The sequence below is a fragment of the Pygocentrus nattereri genome, chromosome 5 (assembly GCF_015220715.1).
Source record: "Pygocentrus nattereri isolate fPygNat1 chromosome 5, fPygNat1.pri, whole genome shotgun sequence".
NCBI classification, from domain to species: Eukaryota; Metazoa; Chordata; class Actinopteri; order Characiformes; family Serrasalmidae; genus Pygocentrus; species Pygocentrus nattereri.
In genome coordinates, this window is record NC_051215.1 from 24,671,671 (window position 1) to 24,691,317 (window position 19,647).

Sequence of the window (19,647 nt, forward strand, 5' to 3'; positions counted from 1 at the left end):
TAAACCATTTTAACCAAGTAGGGTTTATAAACTGTAGATGTACTCGATTTCTTAGGGAAGGCGAAAGAGCCTTTTCAGACATTTCTCATCTAATACTTTGAATAGACTATGTGCATTGTTGTACCGCACTGGTTCAGAACACATCTCAGACTTTTAATTGAATTAGACTTCAGATTAAAATCCTTAAATAGCGATCCTATACCTTGACTGTGTTTACTTTATTAAACTAAATGAATAAACATTCAAATCTCTCACTAACAAAGTAATCATAACACTACATACCACTAAAGTTTACCAAATGTTTCAGTAATGACTAACAATTTGAGCTCATTTTGAGCAGAAATCAAAAACACTAGTCAGTACATGACTAACAAACACAGCTTTGAACAGCTGTACACACATAAAATCATCCTATTTTTCACTAAAACATACAGTATTCTGAAACGTGTGTGACAATTTTCAATCTTAAATGCTGATTTTCAGACTTTGGGACACATTAACTTGATCTGACTGCTCACCATGAGGCCATGATTGACAGGGATGCAGCCTCACTTTCTGCTCTACAATGAGGGGTGTGGCTGAAATAAGACTCCACCTTAAAACATGGGACAGATTTTTTTTTTAATTCAAAAAATAAACTCATGATGACTCAAGATTTTTCAAAATGATTGGTTTAAATGGTTCAAAGCCTCAGAAAGTCTCACTGCTCCTGTCACACAGGCAAAACTCATTTTATTACTCAGATTTTCCGTTGCCTTGTTATTTCCATTAGTTTTCTCAAGATTTCATCGTGTCAATGTCAGTATAATTGAAATGATACATTTCAGGACTTTGAGTCATGAATCTGACCCAGATTTTTTCTAAGAACCTTTCTCAAGAACACATTTAAGAACAAACTTATGTTTGTGATGAACAAATACTGGAGAATGAGGCCCAATGTTATGTCATGACAGCGATATGAAGAACTCGAGATACTGAGAAAACAATATCACACAGTTTTCAATTGTTTCATATGTTTTCCAATGTTTTGGTATATGTGACGATGTAAATGTTTATTTGTTTGTTTATTTATAAATAGGGGGACGGATTCCCCTTGCATTCCCCCTCAAAGCAAACCATGAGCGTCATAGACTTTCACCATATACTTCATATACTTTGGGCTGTTTTGTGTGCTTATTTCATTGTTTTGTCTTTCTTAGGTTCATCTTCTCAACACAAGGAGGCGCTATATGTCAAAAATTAAATTTGACCAAGCAAAGTGAAGCAGGCCAGGCAAAGATTTGGGGTCTTTAGGGACTTCTTGTTTTGAATAATGTAACATCAACAACCTGTGGTTAACAAACCTGACAGACGTTTGGTTAAAAACTACAGAAAACAAAGTCCTTATAGAAAGCCATGCTGTCACGTCGTCAGGGTCTCTAACAAAGCATTTACAGTAACCTATTTATTTACCTTTGTGAACATGTTTCACTGTCTTTGGTTTATGCAAATAAGAGCTCAGTGGCTAATTCATTCCAGCTGCATAGATGACCTTAATTACTTTATTATTACAGTAACTGTGACCTTAGACATCTGTATGATGACACAGGTGTATAAAATATATAGAGGATACAGTGTTGTCGAGGCAAAGTAGTCTGTGAGGCAAAAAAAGACTTGTTTTAGATTTATAACTATTTCACCATCATCAACATTCCATAAAAACACTCAGAAGACACATGTAGGTTCACTGGTGGTTTTGGACAATAAATAAAATGGCTATATTTGTGTTGTAGTCATGACGACCCCTGGTTCCTATCACCACCGCTGTAAAGAAGTCATTTTTGCATCACCATTGATGATAAAATGTAGTCTTACTGGGCACAAATAAATCCACTACACAGACAAGCTGAAAAACCTCAAAAGTTGTTCTTCTTGAAGCTGTTTTAAGTTCAAAGACCTTTGGTCATGTGTTTACCACTGTAGTACAAAAGAAGATGCTACTCAAAAACGTCCACCTTTAATCCTGAAACACTTTCATGCTACACTGCTAGAAATAAAGGTTCAGTGCAGGTGCATTTTTTGTTCATCAAGGTACAAACAATGTAAACGTTCCCTCAAAGCTACAGCAGTGGTTTTTAGGTCTGATCGTGAACCTTAAATCAGTGTTTCCAGGTGAAAAGTTTGTATTTGTACCTTTTCATAACCGAATGTTTTAAAACAGAACAGTAGAACAAAAGCCTGGAGGTGAGACGGGGTGTGTGGAGTCAGTACAGCTTAGAACATATCATTTCACTGGATTATGGTTCAGTTATGTTACCTGACTAAAGTTACTGAGATGCATCCTTGAGGGTCCCACCCCAGTGATAAGAGGGGCACTGACCCAGTGACAGTTTAGTACCTTTATTTCTGAGAGTGTAGGCAATTGTAGTTGAGTCTGAGAGTTACTATCTATATTTATGGCACACATTGATCTGAACTGGCCTGAATTAAATTCCCCATCCACATTAAAGGAGAATTCTACTGGTTTAATAAAGAAATGTCCACTTAATTCAGTGGTTGAGAAGTAAACAGTCATTCAGAGTGGTTTGATGTGAAATGGTTAATTTGTAGAAACTCAGACTTCCAGTGGTGGTGACAGGAAGCAGGGGTCACCATGACTACAACACTAATATACCCATTTTATTTACTATGCAAAGCCACCAGTGAACCTACACATGTATTTTTTTCCATGGAATGCTGATGATGGTAAAATAGTGATAAATATGAAAAAATAGGCCTTTTTTGAGTATGACATCCTGCATGTACATCTTTGGCATGAACGCCCCTGCGACCCTGAAGGAGAAGCGGCTTAGTAAATGTATGTGTGTGTGTGTGTGTGTGTAGTTACCATGATGTTCCAGAATCAGATACAAACATCTACTAACTTTCAAAGCTTTTCATGTTCGCACTCCTGCTTACTGACTGTCCATCTCATTCCCTCAGATATTCTGGCTTTGGACTTCTTGCAGTCCTACGCGCAAGACATCAGTGGGCAGCAGGTCATTCAGTGCTGCTGCTCCTAAACGTTGGAACCTTTTGGCACAATCTCTTCATGACCTCTGGCCTCCTTTAAAGCTCTTCATAGCGAAGCTCCTCTTTTCATCCAAGACCTGGTGTTTAATAAACTCCCTAATGTACATCGTCCATTGTGAAAGACTCTATATGAATCAAACCACTTCTTATTATTATATCGACAGTAGAAAGCTTCCTTTAATGAACCACCAATAGTTCTACTTGGATCTAATAGATCTCTGAACCCAAACTATAATGTCATTTCAGTTTGACAAAAATCTCCATCAGCTTTAGAATCCTCCACGTTATTTGTTGATCAGTTTCTTTTTATGAGCAAAAATGTAAACAAACAAGAAACTAATATCTATCATAGAACTGCCTATAAAAGCTTTTGGGATAACAAATCGAACAATAAAGATATGTGTTTGTGTATGTGTTTTATTTTTTTCTCTCAAGCTTCAAAACAAGCTGTTTTTTGCATAAAGCTTATTTTCCATAAATGGACTGTATGGACTATTGTGGCATGCGCCCGCCCCCCGGGCCCCGACGATGACGGACGAGAGAGCCGGCAGAAAGGCGAGCCTGAACATTCAGCAGCGAGGCAGAGCCGCGAGTGTGGAGCTCCCCCGACGTGCGGGAGTGACGGCGGGAGGAGGAGGACGACGCTGGCGCCGGCTACGAGAGATGCCGGAGAAAGTAGTGAGTCCCGAGCTCCGCCACCCGGGCCCCGGCCTCTGTTACACAGTGAGGCCTACGTTCAACCCAGGCGGCCAAGCTGCCAGCCGGGGGCCATAACGAGGAGGCGGAGTGGCGAGCTCTCGTTCCCTCTCGGCTCCAGCGCTTACGCTGCCCTTAATGAGAGCAGTTGATTCTCATCTGGCGGGCAGCCTGAGCGCCTTTAAAAAGAGAAAGAGAGGGACGAACTGCAGGAAAAAGAGACTGGAGAGCTGAAAAGATCAAGTGACTGAAAAGTCTAGCTTAAGTCACTGAAAGTGGCCAGCATAGCTTTGGTTTTGGTTGTTTGGTTTGTGTTTGTTTGAACGTGGAAAGGAAGCAATGGCTGCTGCAGCACTGAAGCCTGCCTCCAGGGTCCTCCTTGAGCCCGGGGTACTACATGCTACTATGTGTATGGTTAATACGCAATATTCAACTCTTCTAACTTCAAAAACTTTAAACAAGAGAAGGAAATTCAATTTCAACTATGACTGGCTTTATTTAACCTTGCTGTTGTGTCAGATTGCTCTTTCTGTCGCTGATATGATGAAATAGATTCATGTTTAGAATCGTGTATATTGCTTACTGTTTGCGCATTAATGTGTTATCTATTGCTTGGTAAGTTTTCTGGAATTTTTTTGGTGTGTCTACAAGAGAATGTAGGATAGTTGAATCTATGTAGAACACACTTAAATGACATTTTTCAGTGTGTGTGTGTGTGTATATATATATATATATATATATATATGTATATATATATATGTATATATATATATATATATATATATATATATATATATATATATATATATATATATATATATAGATATATATAGATATATGATGCATTTTTCCAAGATGTCTTTTCTGTCATTGCTCAGTACATGTGCAATGTAATGACATGCAGCATCTACCAGAAGTGCAAATAGAAATAGTGCAACACACATATATGACATATCTATGAAATATATAAATATATGGACAATAGATACATACAATTATAAATATATCTATGACTGATACATGTGTATATATACACCAGTGGTGGACAGTAACTAAGTAAATGTAATTCATAACTGTACAATAGTAGTTTTTTCGTGTATCTGTGCATTTCCATTTTGGGTGACTTTTAACTTTCACTCCACTACATTTCAAAGTCAAATATCTTACTTTTTACTCCACTACACTGAGAAATCTGTCATTCCTTTTGTTTTTTTATATGTAAGCAAGAACACCAATGAGGGCACAGCGGTCATTTTTTTTTTAGCTTGTTTTGACCTGTTGGTCATACCAACCCAGTGCAGCACATGGTTCAACATCAGCACAGCAGCGTAAAATTTTGGGATCACATATGTCTACCTAAAATATGGTACTAACCTAACTTTGTGTAAATAGAGCACAATATAGAAATATGTCCACATATGCAGTGACTGACGCAGCTTTTTTCTGAATTTATACAAACACTTTCATTTTATGGTAAATTAGTTTGAGCTGGTTTATGTTTATGAAGAGAGACCTACAGATCAATATAGTAAAGGAAGCTCATTTGTGATCCTGAGTTTAAAGCCAGTTTTTATTAAACTTAAACTTGGAACTAAGTTGTAAATAAATCTTAAACTGAAACTTTGCTTGTCTGTAAAAAGTGATTTCAGAGCCACTCGGTTCTCCCTGATGGAAACTGTTTACCTTCAGTGTTTTGTGCTTATGATCATTTTAATAGACGTCAGCGTCACTAATTAATGACCTTCTATTAAAAGACTGGTTTACCAAGAGAGACACTGGAGGATTTTCATCTAAAATGAGTTCATGAAGCGAGTCTTGTTATAAAAATGATAACAGGACAGTAGCGCCATAATTAATCTTTTAGAACTTTTACTGTCGATACTTAAGTACATTTGAAGGCAAATACTTTAGTACTTTTACTCAAGTTGAGGTCTAAAGGGAGGAACTTCTACTTTTACTGGAGTAATATTTTACTTTGGGTGTCTCTACTTTAACTCAAGTACATGATTTGTGTACTTCGTCCACCTCTGATATACACATAATACAATAAATACAATATATACTGTATTTTAGAGTAAGATTAAAGATTGAAACCCTTATTAGTCCCACAACAGGGAGACTTCACCTTCGCAATCTAGCCCATCTGTGTAGTGAAACACCACATACACACTGGTGAAGACACACATTAGAGGGCAGTGAGCACACTTGCCTGGAGAGGTGGGCAGCCTAGCCACAGCACCAAAGGAGCAGTTGGGGGTTAGGTGTCTTGCTCAAGGGCACCTCAGTCACATCCTGTTGGCTCATGGGATTAAACCGGTGACCTTTCAAAAAATGGAAGCTTTGTTATTTTTTCCTAAAGAACATCAAGAACCACCTTTATAAGCAGCTGTCTGACTGTCTTTTCTGCATTGTTCTTGAGGACTAATATGGCAGGTGCTCCATGGTAAACATGTTGGATATCTAGTCACTTGCTTTTGTGTCCAAGATCTGAAAAAGTGCTGTTCCTTGCTTCCCACTTTGGCTGAATAATGAATCTACATTGGAATCAGAGATGAGTTTGATCAGTAGTTACTAGAGCAAAAAAAAAATGTCAGCCCTGCTGTGGAGATGACCTGTTTATTAGAAATTATGTTAAAAAACATCCCTGAATTGTCCTGTTCCTGCCACTAATAGATCTTCTTGAGCAAGGTTGCAGTGCTTTTGTATGAAATTTCAAATTGGACATGCTTGAAGTTGCACACTTGTTTACCAGGCTTTAGAACCAGTAGGCCTCAGGTCACATCGACTTCTGAGGGTTTGAACTCATCAACTTTTGTCAGCTTTATTATGAAGTCTGGCCTCTCACTGCTTTTAAATCTGGAGGAAAAGCATGTAGATGAGTTTATTACTTCGCTCTTACATTTTCACATTTGCTAGGTTGGTACTGAGAGCACTGATTAGGGTCCATGTTCCGGAGGCAGCACCATTTGCACCATCAGACTAATGGAGAATATAATTGTAAGCATAGATAGTCTCTCATAGTTTAAAAGGAAGCACTCTTGTGGGCTTATGGCTGCCACAAAGTCTACATTGAAGTCCCCCAAAGTCATAATATCTACCATTAAAAAAGGCTATGTTGAATATAGTGCTGTGAAAAAGTCTTTGCCCCCTCTTGACTTCTATGCTTGCATATTTTTCACACTTGTTTCAGATCTTCAAAACAAGGTAAACACAAAATACAGTTTTTAAATGAACGTTTCATTTACAGAATTAAAAAAAGTTAGTCGACACCAACTGGAGCCGTGTGCACCCTTAATAAAGCTTAATAGGGCAATATGACAATATTTATCATTATCTTGACAAATTGCATCACAATATGTCACAATATGCTTTTCTGAGCATATTGTCGATATTGTCAGTACTTAAAAACACTTCCAAAAAGCATGTTTGCTTACAAATTAAGCACAATTAGTCCTGGTCAGTTGGATTTAGTGCATGAAATATAGTGTGTGAAATATTCCACAGTAACAGGTTTCATACGTTTTGATAGTATTTTTAAAATGTGCCACTATTTTGTCTGTACACAGGCAATACACAGGGAAATCTGAAAATACTTAGCAAATGCAAATTAGATTTAAATCAAATTTAACTTTTAAAAAATATTCTCACAAATGTATTACTCATTTTACTTTCTTTAATGTTTTGCTGATATATTTTTGCTTCAGGAATTTTATTTTTGCTTCTGACTTTTGGCACAACTTGGGGTGGGTCTTAGAAGAGGGCCTGCACTCTCTATTGGTCAACTTATTTGGTTTGATTTGACTGCTGGGATAGGCTCCAGCACCCCCCGCGACCCTGAGGGAGAAGCGGCTTAGAAACTGGATGGATGGATGGATGGATGGATGGATGATTGAACTCTCATTAGTCGAGAGTTAAGGGGCCATCCCCAAACTGTTCCCACAAACTTGGAAGCATGAACTTGTCCAAAATCTCTTGGTGCTGAAGCATTACGAGTTCCTTTCACTGGAACTAAGGAGTTTAGTTCCATCAAACTTTACACTTGGCACAATGCAGTCAGACAAGTACCGTTCTCCTGGCAACCACCAAACCCAGACTCATCCATCGGATTGCCAGATGGAGAAGCGTGATTCGTCACTCCAGAGAACACATCTCCACTGCTCTAGAGTCCAGTGGCGGCGCTTTAAACCACTGCATTCGACTCTTTGCATTGTGCCTGGTGACATAAGGCTCGGATGCAGCTGCTCCACCTTGAAAATCCATTCCATGAAGCTCTCTACGCTGTTCTTGAGCTAATCTAAAGGCCACATAAAGTCTGGAGGTCTGTAGCGATTGACTCTGCAGAATGTTGGTGACCTCTGCGCACTACACGCCTTAGCAGCCGCTGAATTCAGCCGAATTCAATGATCATTGCATGGGTGAATGAATACTTTTGGAAATAAAGTGTATTACCCACCTGTACTCCTTAACTACTCAATTGAAAAAATTTAATTGATAATTGGGATTAATTAAACTAGACACACCCAGGCTTGATTACAGCCAGCCCTGCTAAATTAAAACATCACTTAAATAGAACTTTTCCAGCAATGTGAAGCAGCTTAAAACAAGCAGCACACTATGACCATGATCAAAAGAAGTTATGAAAGTGATGAGAAAAAAAGTTGTTGAAAAATGGTATATAAGATAAAATATAAGAAATGGTTACAAAGCCACTTCTGAGACTCCAGCAAATCCCAGTGAGAGCAATTGTCTTCAAATGGAAAAGACTTTGAACAATGATGAAACTTCCAGAGGTGGCTGACCTACCAAGAGCACAGCAACATATCATCCTGGATATCATGGAACCGTTTATGGCACTTGTCAGATGCTCTAATCCAGAGCAACAACTGATTGTTTTACAGAGGTAGGCAAAAGTCCTGCCCAAGGACTCTTATTGGTATATTGTAAGGGGCTTGCCTACGTAAGGGATTGAACCTCAAACCCAAACACTTAACAGCAGGTCTGGCTCAGCTTAGGTAAGGTCAGCGTTCATTATTCCACTATTAGATAGAGCATGTGTGTCAGGCTCCAGTCTTCATGGGTCAAAACACTGCAGACTTTAGCTCACAGCCTCATGAAAGACACATGATTCAGCTCATCAGCAAATTAGCAAGACCTTCATGAACTGAATTCAGTTAGATGATGGGAAACATTAATCTCTGCCGCACTTTGCCCTGGAAGCTTCCCATATTGACGTGTCTGAGATAGAGACAGGGAAAAAGTGGTATCTGTGGGAGAGTTGAAAGGTTGAAAACCACTGCTAACCAAGAAGAGCATAAATATGTGTCCCAGATATGACAAACACACCTTGATAACCCGTGAATCCTTTTGGAATAATGTTCTGTGGATTGATGAGTCAAAAGTAAAACCTTTTAGAGTAAAGCGATTCTGCATTTTAGAAAATGTGAACTCTATGATTTGTGTGTGGGACACATTTGACTCAAACATCCTCTACACTCTCAGGAAAAGGTACGGCTCTGTCACTGGGGGTGGTACCCTTAAGGGTCCATCTCAGAACCTTTAGTCAGGTAACATAACTGAACCATAATCTGTTACAATCATATTTTCTAAGTTGTACTGACTCCACACACCCTGTCTCATCTCCAGGCTTTTATTTTACTGTTCTGTTTTAAAACATTTAGTTATGAAAAGGTACAAATACGAACTTTCCACCTGGAAAAAACTTATTTAAGGTTCACAATCAGACCTTTAAACCACTGTTGTAACTTTTGAGGGATCATTTAAATTGTTTATACTTTGTTGTTTAAAATTTGACAATTACCATTATGTTACCATTATGTTGTCTAAGATGCTGGAGTGAGGGGAAAGAGTGACCTCAGACCATACAACTTTCAGTCTACACTCCTTACAATTTCAGTGTGAGTTTCTGTGGGTACAGGCCAAATAGGTGAATATATGCAAATGAGTAAGTGATATAAATGTAAAACTTTTTGTAAAACAGATTTGTAGCAATTTGATAGCATAGTGGGGAATTTTGCAGCTTATTACACTGCATGTCAGTTTTTATATCCCTGTTTGGGCCCTAAAGTTTGTGTTTTTGGCTGCCTACATTTGATTTCCTCTGAAAAATATGCTAAACTATTTCTCTAAATAGTGTTTGCAGTACACAGTATAGTCACATTCATATTGATCTTTTTATTGTGTCTCCTGAATTTTCTGATGAGGGTCAGAGGGACTATTCAACCCTGTAGTTCATTCAGTAATACAGGTTTTGCTGAGCACTGTGTGGTTTATAGTCAGTCAGAGATTATTACAGAACTCATGACTATTCATGCCTGCAGAGATGTCAGCAACTGTTACCTGATACTGTCTGTGCAATGTTTGGAGCAAAGAAAGAGCTAGGGTCTAGGGTGCAGTCATTGGTGAGACACAATGTGGACAGGGCAATGTTTTTGGTCGCAGGCAGAGGTGGAGACTATAACAAGTTATAACGCATGCAGTGCACAGGAAACACCTTCATACTAGTGTCATACCAAAGGACTGCATGTCTTACCTTAAAGGACAACAATCTTCCTCCATTATAAAACAGATTTTGCCCATAACATTTCCTCATTTGGGAATCCCTGATGCCATCTTAAAAGGTGGATCCATTACTGTATTAGCTTAAGTGGAGTTTGATAGATGACCTCTTTAAAGGGTGACACATCAAGTCAACATCAAAGTAGACCTCAGCAGCATAACCTGTCAAGATATTACTACACATCTGAGACCATTTATTTAAAAAAAGTAGTAAGACAGATATAGCTGCATGTAAAGCAGAGTAGTAAATTACTGTAAAATACTTCATATTACAAAACACACACACACACACACACACACACACACACACACACACACACACACACACACACTTTCCAAGCCGCTTCTCCCTCAGGGTTGCAGGATATTACAAAATAATATTTAATTTGCTTCATTAAAATTGACCTTACAGTGCAAACTAGTCCATCTGTTATACAATGGGGTCCAACACTCTGAGAGCACTTGTGAAAATGGTCCTATTGCTAATTTAATACAAATGTTTTACATCGCAAATTTTAGAAATTTTAGAAAACCATTTTTGCTTTAAATACAGCATGCTATCCATTTTGAAAGAGTTAATTCCACATAATCTTTATCCCAATAGCCAAGACAAGGAGAACAACGTCTAGTGAAAATAAAGAGTAGAATAAATTAAATTTGATCGTAGCAAGGTAATTTGGAGAGCTAACACCAACTAACACTTGGCTGACTAACAGGGGCTAAACTGTACTTAATTCTTCTGAGTTAACACCATCAGGTGTGTGGATATTTTAGCACTCAATATTGTTTGATAGCAAGCGAATGTTTTGTTATGAATTTTACATTTAAACTATACTGTATTTTCCAATTTGTTTAAAGTAAAATACAACCAATGTGTGCTGTCATGTATTTTTCATAAAGACTGTCTATATGACAGCAGAATGCCAGCAAACATGAATATCATAACTGTGAGGAACAGAGTCAAATAATTTAGAGGCGACCCTTAATTCCCAAATGCTTAAGATTGAGTTATAGATGCTTTTTGAGATTGACTCCGAGCCCTGCTTTACTCTGCTAGCACGCTAGTAAGCTGCTAAATACTACACAGCTAGCTAACAACAGCTAGCAAACAACAAGAAAGGCAGTGTACCTCAGTTTTCACTCTCAATCTGAAGCTCAAGGCCAATAGAGCAGGTATTCACACAGTTTATTTACTTCATACTTGGACTTTTTTGAAAAAGTTTAGGTTTCAAGGCAAGGTTTGCTAGCCAATTAGCTCAATGAGGCTAGCCTGAGGCAAATATGTTCCTACAAAAAAAACTCTGCTCTTAGTCAGCCTTCCTCCCCTCATTTTGCGAGTGACCACTTGTGTAGGTGCTATACTCTTCAAAATCATGAGGTGAAAGCGTGTTAGAAATGAACTCCAGTCTACAGCGTAGAAGGCAGAAGTGTTACCCACTACACGACACCAACCACATGAACCAGCTGCTGTCTCGCTCAGAGTCCCAGACAGACCTTCCAGCAACTGTGCTTTTCTAAATTTGTCAGCAGTGCTTATTATAAAGGTTTAATACACTGTTTGTAGCGAAGCTAGACTGTGCGATACTAGCGCGATAGCTAGTAGTCCTCTGTGGAAATAAAATGACACATTAGCTTAGTGCCATGTAAGCTGCTCCCCCCCAAACATCAAGGCTCGCAGTGTTTCCTCACAATTGTACTTTACAGGCGTGGTGCACAATGAGGCACAAAAGAAATTTCTCCAGTGTTCACAAATATGACCATGAAAAGCTTGTGTGACCAGAGTTCTAGTCCAGCAGTTAGCTAGCTCTAGCATCGTTGCCATCATTAGCATTGTAGCAGAGAGCTTGTAGAGAGAATTCTCACTCTGCAATGTCTTCCCGGTTTCTAGATGCTAGAGGGCGCTCCCGAGCGACTCTAAAATGAATGGGTCACGACAGAACATTTCAGCACAATCATAGTTTATGAATGCTTAAGGATTTTTAATGTAAAAGAATGCATTCACATTCTGAACAGCAAAAAGCATTTTAACACTGCTGTTATATTTTAATAGCTTTTAAACTCGAGTTATAGGAGTTTAAAATGGCAACTCATACACGTTCATGATGTCAGTGAGCATGAACAACCAATGAGCTGCTCCACTCGCCAACCAATCAGCACTCAGCAGCAGTAATGTTAGCGTCCTGCTGCCCAAAACCCGTTTGCTGTAGAAAAAAGGAAAACATACAGATGAGTTTTCTTTGCTTTTTTAGTGAAATACATCCTTCTACTTTCAAAGATTTAAGGAACATTCTGGGCGAGTGATGAAAAACTATTTTAACATTTCATTATTAGCCATGTAGCTCCACAGTTTATTGAGGACTTGCTCTTGGGCGCCCTCTGCTGTTTTGCAGTCATGTTTTTGATATAACAGGGGAAACAGGAAGAGGCCAGACTCCTCATAAACCTGCTCTGGTGTTAGTCACCACTTCACTGGCACCAAGTTGTTCTGACGTCTCTCACGTTTCCAGAGAGACGCCACGGTCAGTTGTTGATGGTATCTGATACACCTACACAGAATTTTTGGAACATTTACTTGCTGTTAAATTGTGTCTATTAATATATCGTTGCTGTCGGAACAAAATCTTGTGTCTCCATTTTTGTCCATTTTCAGTTTGTGACATAATTTGAAAAAGTATGTTGGCCTTTAGATTGTTTGTAAATTTTATGAACGATGGACCAAAATAAATGGCCAGAAATGGCTTGGAAAAGATTCTGGTTCCATTGACTTACATTACGTCCAATGTATTTTTTTTCCTTCTCTTATAAAGCAGCGATGTGTTTCTTAAATATAACACAACACTTAAGCGCTTTTTCATGGCGTATCTTTACTATTAAAACACAATCTATAAATTTTTCAATAGTATTGAGTTTTAGTGAATAAAACATATAGTTTAGCAGTTTAGTAAATTTGGCAAATATTTTGATGCTCATTTAAAAGGATTTTTCAGAATGTCTGCATAATTAAGTCAATGAGGTCTAAACCATCACAAGGAGTTGTTTGATGTGAAATGGTTCATTGTAGTGAAAACTACCATCTTAGATTCCTTTACTGTGGGGTTGATAGGAACCAGGTGTCACCAAGTCTAACCATTCTAAGACCAGTGAACCAGAGTATTTACATGTAATACTGATAGTAAAATAGTGTCAGGTAGCAGGCAATGTATTCATAATTCATTCGTCTAGAACAGAGCATTTCACACCAAACCACTCTGAATGACATTGTTCATATCTTAACTTCTTAATTATGCAGAAATGTTCAATGGGCCTTTAATGAGCTTCATCAGTTCAAAAAAGTGGTTAGAATATTATCTTGAATTCAGACCTCTCACAAGATTCACACCTATGGTGTCAAGTAACCTTTCATGGTCACATGACAGCCTTTGACATTCAGAGTGTGAACTGGTCTTAAATGTCATGGTAAAGATGATATGACAGTGTTTAGTAGCTGACAGGTCTTGTCTCAAGCTGGTTTGACGGCCTCCTTCATACTTGTTTCAAACCACTGATCTACTCAATTCAAAATGTCTGCACTGGTGTCACTAAAAGAGCGTCTCTTCTTCATCACATGCAGGTAGATGGAACTTGATCTCAGGAATTATCCCTCTATGTTCAGACATGCATGTTGGAGTGGTTGTTTTGTCTCACCAGTGTAGAAGTCTGAGCAATCCACGCTGCATGAGACTTCATAGTGTCTCTGTCCAAAAACAATCATTTGAAAACTGCACCTGTACTTTACATGCATGAAAAGGTTACAATGAATGGACCAATAGGAATGATCCAGAATAAAATCTCTTTACCTTAGCTTATATTAAAATTTAAGATATTTTTGTCTTTTCTTGTAAAATGACGCAGTGATTATGTACAGTCATAAGCGAAGTTCACACACTTGGTCAAATTACATGTTATTGATTTACTAAGTGAACACTTCCTCTACAGAGGACCCACTTCTGCACGTTTTAACGCACTAGTATTTTTTATCTGAAGAATTTAGCAGCCCACTGAGCAGCACTGCTAATGTGTACTGTGCAAAATATTAGCGTGGTCAAAATTCTGTGAAGATTAACAAAATAATGGCTGATTTCTTAAGCAAAATGAGGAGGGTTTTCACTTACTTGTTAGATACATTACTACCACTCGTGGATGAAGTACACAAACCCTGTACTTGAGTTAAAGTAAAGACACCCAACGTAAAATATTATTAAAAGTAGAAGTTCCTCCCTTTAGACCTCCATTTGCTTAAAAGTACTAAAGTATTTGCCTTCAAATGTACCTAAGTATCGACAGTAAATGTACTAAAAGATTAATTATGGCTCTAATGTCCTGTTATAATTTTTATAACAAGACTCTTCATGAACTCATTTTAGGTGAAAATCCTTCTTTTAATAGAAGGTCATTAATTAGTGACGCTGACGTCTATTAAAATGATCATAAGCACAAAACACTGAAGGTAAACAGTTTCCATCAGGGAGAACCGAGTGGCTCTGAAATCACTTTTTACACACAAGCAAAGTTTCAGTTTAAGATTTATTTACAACTTAGTTCCAAGTTTAAGTTTAATAAAAACTGGCTTTAAACTCAGGATCACAAATGAGCTCCTTTACTATGTTGATCTGTAGGTCTCTGTTCATAAACATAGACCAGCCCAAACTAATTTACTATAAAATGAAAGTGTTTGTATAAATTCAGAAAAAAGCCGCGTCAGTCACGACTGCATATGTGGACATATTTCTATATTGTGCTCTATTTACACAAAGTTAGGTTAGTTCATCGTTTATGTTGAATAGACTCTCCCAAAATATTACATGGCTGCGCTGACGTTGAACCGTGTGCTGCACTGGGTCGGTATGACCAACAGGTCAAAACAAGCTCAAAACAAAGTGACCGCTGTGCCCTGATTGGTGCTCTTGCTTTGCGCTTCTTTCATTTTGACATGTTACGTTTTTATACACACAGAAACCAAAAGGAACGAAGGATTTCACAAAATGTAGTGGAGGAAAAATTGAGATATTTGACTTTGAGTGAAAGTTAAAAGTCACAAAAACTTCAGTACAGATACACAAAAAAAATATTTAAGTACAGTAACTAATTACATTTACTTCACTACCATCCACAACTGTACAACTGACTAAAGTGTTTTGCGCAGGTTTTTGAGGGATCAGTCTTAGTGCAGTGATCGATTTGAGTACACAGCCAGAATGTAATGTAATTCTGAAAATCCCTTAGACACAAAGAGAAGGAGCCACGGTCAGCATAATGAACTATTACACTGCTAAATACTGAGCCATCATGAGCAACGTGGAACATCACATGCAGAGGTCTTAGGATTTGGTAACAAACTTCAAGAGTTGAACAGAGAGAGTGTCCTATGACATCATATCATTATTTCCAACCACAGCAGTTAAAGGCAGAGTTGAGAGTGTGAGGGAATGGCTAAGACCAGATTGTTATTTTGTGACAATGCTTCGCCAAACCCCATGAGGAGAAACAAAGTCACCGGGTAGGTTGTGGTTGAATGGTATGTAAGATGAGGATCAAAGTTGAAAATAGGACGACTCTGAGTGGTTCTTTGCAAACGATGTGTGATTTGTGTACAATGTGCAAACATTAAAAAGAAAAACTGTGCAAACGTAAACAAAGGTGTTTAAAATGTTACCCTGACTCATTGGCAGTACAGGTAAGTATAATTAGCCCTAGGCCGCAAGGCCATAGAACTATACTTTTGGCTTACAACCCCAATTCCAATGAAGTTGGAACATTGTGTAAAACATAAATAAAAACAGAATGTTTAAATTTATGAAAAATGTTTAATACAGTGCACACATTTATTCACCTGTGTAACTATTTTCTGGGACCTAGTTTGGAGACATCACCCCTCCCATGAGCTAGCTGTGGGCCCTTTGGTACAATCATGAATGAGCTCTGCCTGATCTGCCTCCCTTTTGCTGACTCTGCTATGGAACAGATGACAGATGAGTATTACAGGTAGGCATTCAGGTAAGTATTACACACACACACACACACACACACACACACACAGAGTCTCTGGTGATGGGCAATGCATTAGTCTCATCACACATTTTTGTGGATAAGGGAAGTAGGGGTTTTGTTGGCATAATATGGTGACACTTTTGGGGTGTGGCGGTGGTGTGGGGACAGTCCAGCAGAGTCTGACACTCAGAGAAGCCCTTGATGAGCAGATCAAATCCATCTGAGATTCGTCGAACACAAGTTTCAGTTGAATGGAAAAGATTATTCCCCTTATTCCCTGGCCTTAACAAAGTCAACGACTCAAATTTCCTTAATGTCTCAGACACTTGGACCCCACTGCTGCTTTGTTCTATATTCATGTTCTTCAGATCCATCATGAGGTCTGAATTTATATTGTTTTTCCATTTGGCAATAGATTGAGAATCTTCCCCTCTTTGCATCTCAACCAGCAGTTGTTTTAGTGTCATGCTCAAGAAGCAGCCAGCAGGGGGCGAGGGAAGTGATTCAGCTTACTGTAAAGACCACATCGGTTTACCGTGTGTGGATGGAGTTCATAGAAACAAAAAATATTCCATTCCTGTGTTTTTCAGACCCAACAACACAATAAGAAAGAAACTCATACAACCAGAACACTGAACACAGCGAGATCCAACAACCCAGCACAACAAGGAATGCACATGAAGCTAACAACCCAGGCCAAGGCTTTCTATATTTGGGCATAAATGATGAACAGCACATCAGCTACTTACAAAGAAATCACATCTTTAATCTGAGAGCTTCACATATGTTCACACTGCCAGGTTGCCATTTGACCCTATAGCCCACATATTGCTTTTTTAAAATGAATTCAATATACCATGATAACATTGTTAGTTTACTCAATACTATTACAATGGAAACTAAGCTGCAAAAATAACCTATTCTGAATTCATCATGGTTGTGAGCTCACAACCATGAATTCACTTGCATATCACCAGACATTCAGGATGCAGCAGTTCCGCCAGGGTATATTTCGGTTTGTCCATTTGAATTTACGTGACCAAATTGTAAGTCAAATTATTCAGTAACTGGATGAAATAAATGTACATTTCTATTTGTTTATTTTATGTAAAGGCCCCTCAAATTAACAGAACATGTGTTTTATGATCACACATATTGCTATATGCTTACAATTTACTTCTGAAAGCCAAAAATCTCAGACGCTGTATTATTTTATAAAAGTAATTTTTACAGAGCAGATCACTGAAGAAACATCATCTGTTTATAGTTTATAGTCCAGATTTGGGGAAAAACGTGTCGACTTTCAGTAGAAAAACAACTGAGTTCAGCTTCTTTTATTATAAGGGTTTAAAATGACATCTATTTGACTGGAAAGAAGAGAGTTAAAGCCTCATATGATGCCCATCTTCTGAATGTAGCTTATGAAATATGACAGTTATGAAAAATATGCATTTTGGAACCACTGGTGGTCTCAACGAGTTAAAAAGGTTAACTCATCTATTCGCGCTGAAGTTGCTGTTACTCCTGCAGTGAAGTATGAACAAGCGGCAGCTGAATACTGTGGCATCAGCACAGAAGAAGACACCGCAAACATAGTGCATATAGGTAAATGCTCTTAATTTGAGCAGGCACTCTAACAGGCATCAAGAAACACCCAGTGTAACTCAACAAGAAACCCAAGCAGAGTTAACACGGGGAGGACTTGATATGCATATGTGTGGAGGGTGGACACTTCAACACATTATAACCCACCCTTCTCAGTCACAATTACTCCAAACAACACAACGTCTTTATCCCATAAAGATGTCAGCAGAAATAACAGTATTCAGATTAAAATTTAGAAAATAAAGATTTCTAAATTAAACAATGAAAGCAAATGCACAGATGGCACAGTTATATACGTAGTGTAAAGTAACTGGTCACTGCAGAGACTGAACCCTCAATTACAGTATTGCCAGACTCACATGCTACAGCATGCAACCGAAGAGGGCAATGGCTGTGCTTAAAGATGCTATGCTTGATTCCAGAGCACTGAATCAGTATCGATCTATACAATTATTTAAATGCCCCGGTTATTCAAATACACCTGGTCTTCCATGGGGTTAAACTGGTGAACTTGAGACCCAGGTCTCAAGTATGTGATCACTTTCATTTATGCAGCCAAAATAAAGTGAGATGTGTGATATGTAACCAAACGCCATCATACTTCAATGCTTCTTGACATCATAATTATTTCCATTACCACAAATTTTACAGTATGACAATTACTTGAAGTTTATGAATGCATGATAAGAAGACAAATAAAGGTATTTTTAATATGATTGTCTTTCGTACTATGAAAAGCATATGTCAGTGGTATATTTGTTTAATGTTAAAATTAACACATTGTTGTAATAAAGGTTTAAATAAGCTTTGTGCAAAAAATATGAAAATCAATAGGAAGCAGTCATTGTAGGAAATTGAACGGAACAGTAGATGGCAGCATGAAGCCAGGTGTCAAATGCTTCAAAACACTGAACCATTTTCTGATACAATTGCTTCAAAAAGCTTTGTAATGGCCATCACTAGCTGTACTAGTTGTACTCTGGAGAACAATTTGAGGAAAGGAATGACTCCAAACAGATACCAAGTCAGAGCACCATGCACATAGCAGCATGAACTCAAGACTGAGAGGCAAGCAAAGTGAGCACCCCTTAAGTAGGGTGCCCACAGCTGCAACCACTCAGCCTTAATTACTCAGCCCTGGCTCTCTGGCCCCTCCTAGCAGTCAGAGGTGTCCTGGCAGGTTGCCTGGATGTTACAATTTTATTTATAATAAAAATATTAAACTAAATATCTAAATTAAACCAAATCTAAGCATTAAAGATTTTTTAAAATTTAAAAACAAAAAAGTTAATTATTTGAAAAATAAAGATTTAAAAAATTATTTTAGTTAATTTTAATACATTTGATGTTTTTCACATGTTTCAAGACAGTTGAAATACTTCTGCATCAAACTTTAAATAACCAGGAGATAGTGATGCCTTTGAGTAATTGTGACCTAGCTGTGCTTAGTTTATTATGCGTCATGTAAACAAGTAGACATCATTGGAAAAATACAAGAAACATGTAAATATGTGGCCAAAATATGAATCATATGACAATTATGTGGTGGTGGCATTTAAGCCTATGTTGCGCTGGTAAGTACAGCTATAAATTTTAATGTGTTTCATCTGTTTTAGTTTAATCTGCAGAACCAAAGACCAGAACTATATTGGCTTTTTTACTAAATCTGTGTGGATAGTGCTTCCAGCAGAC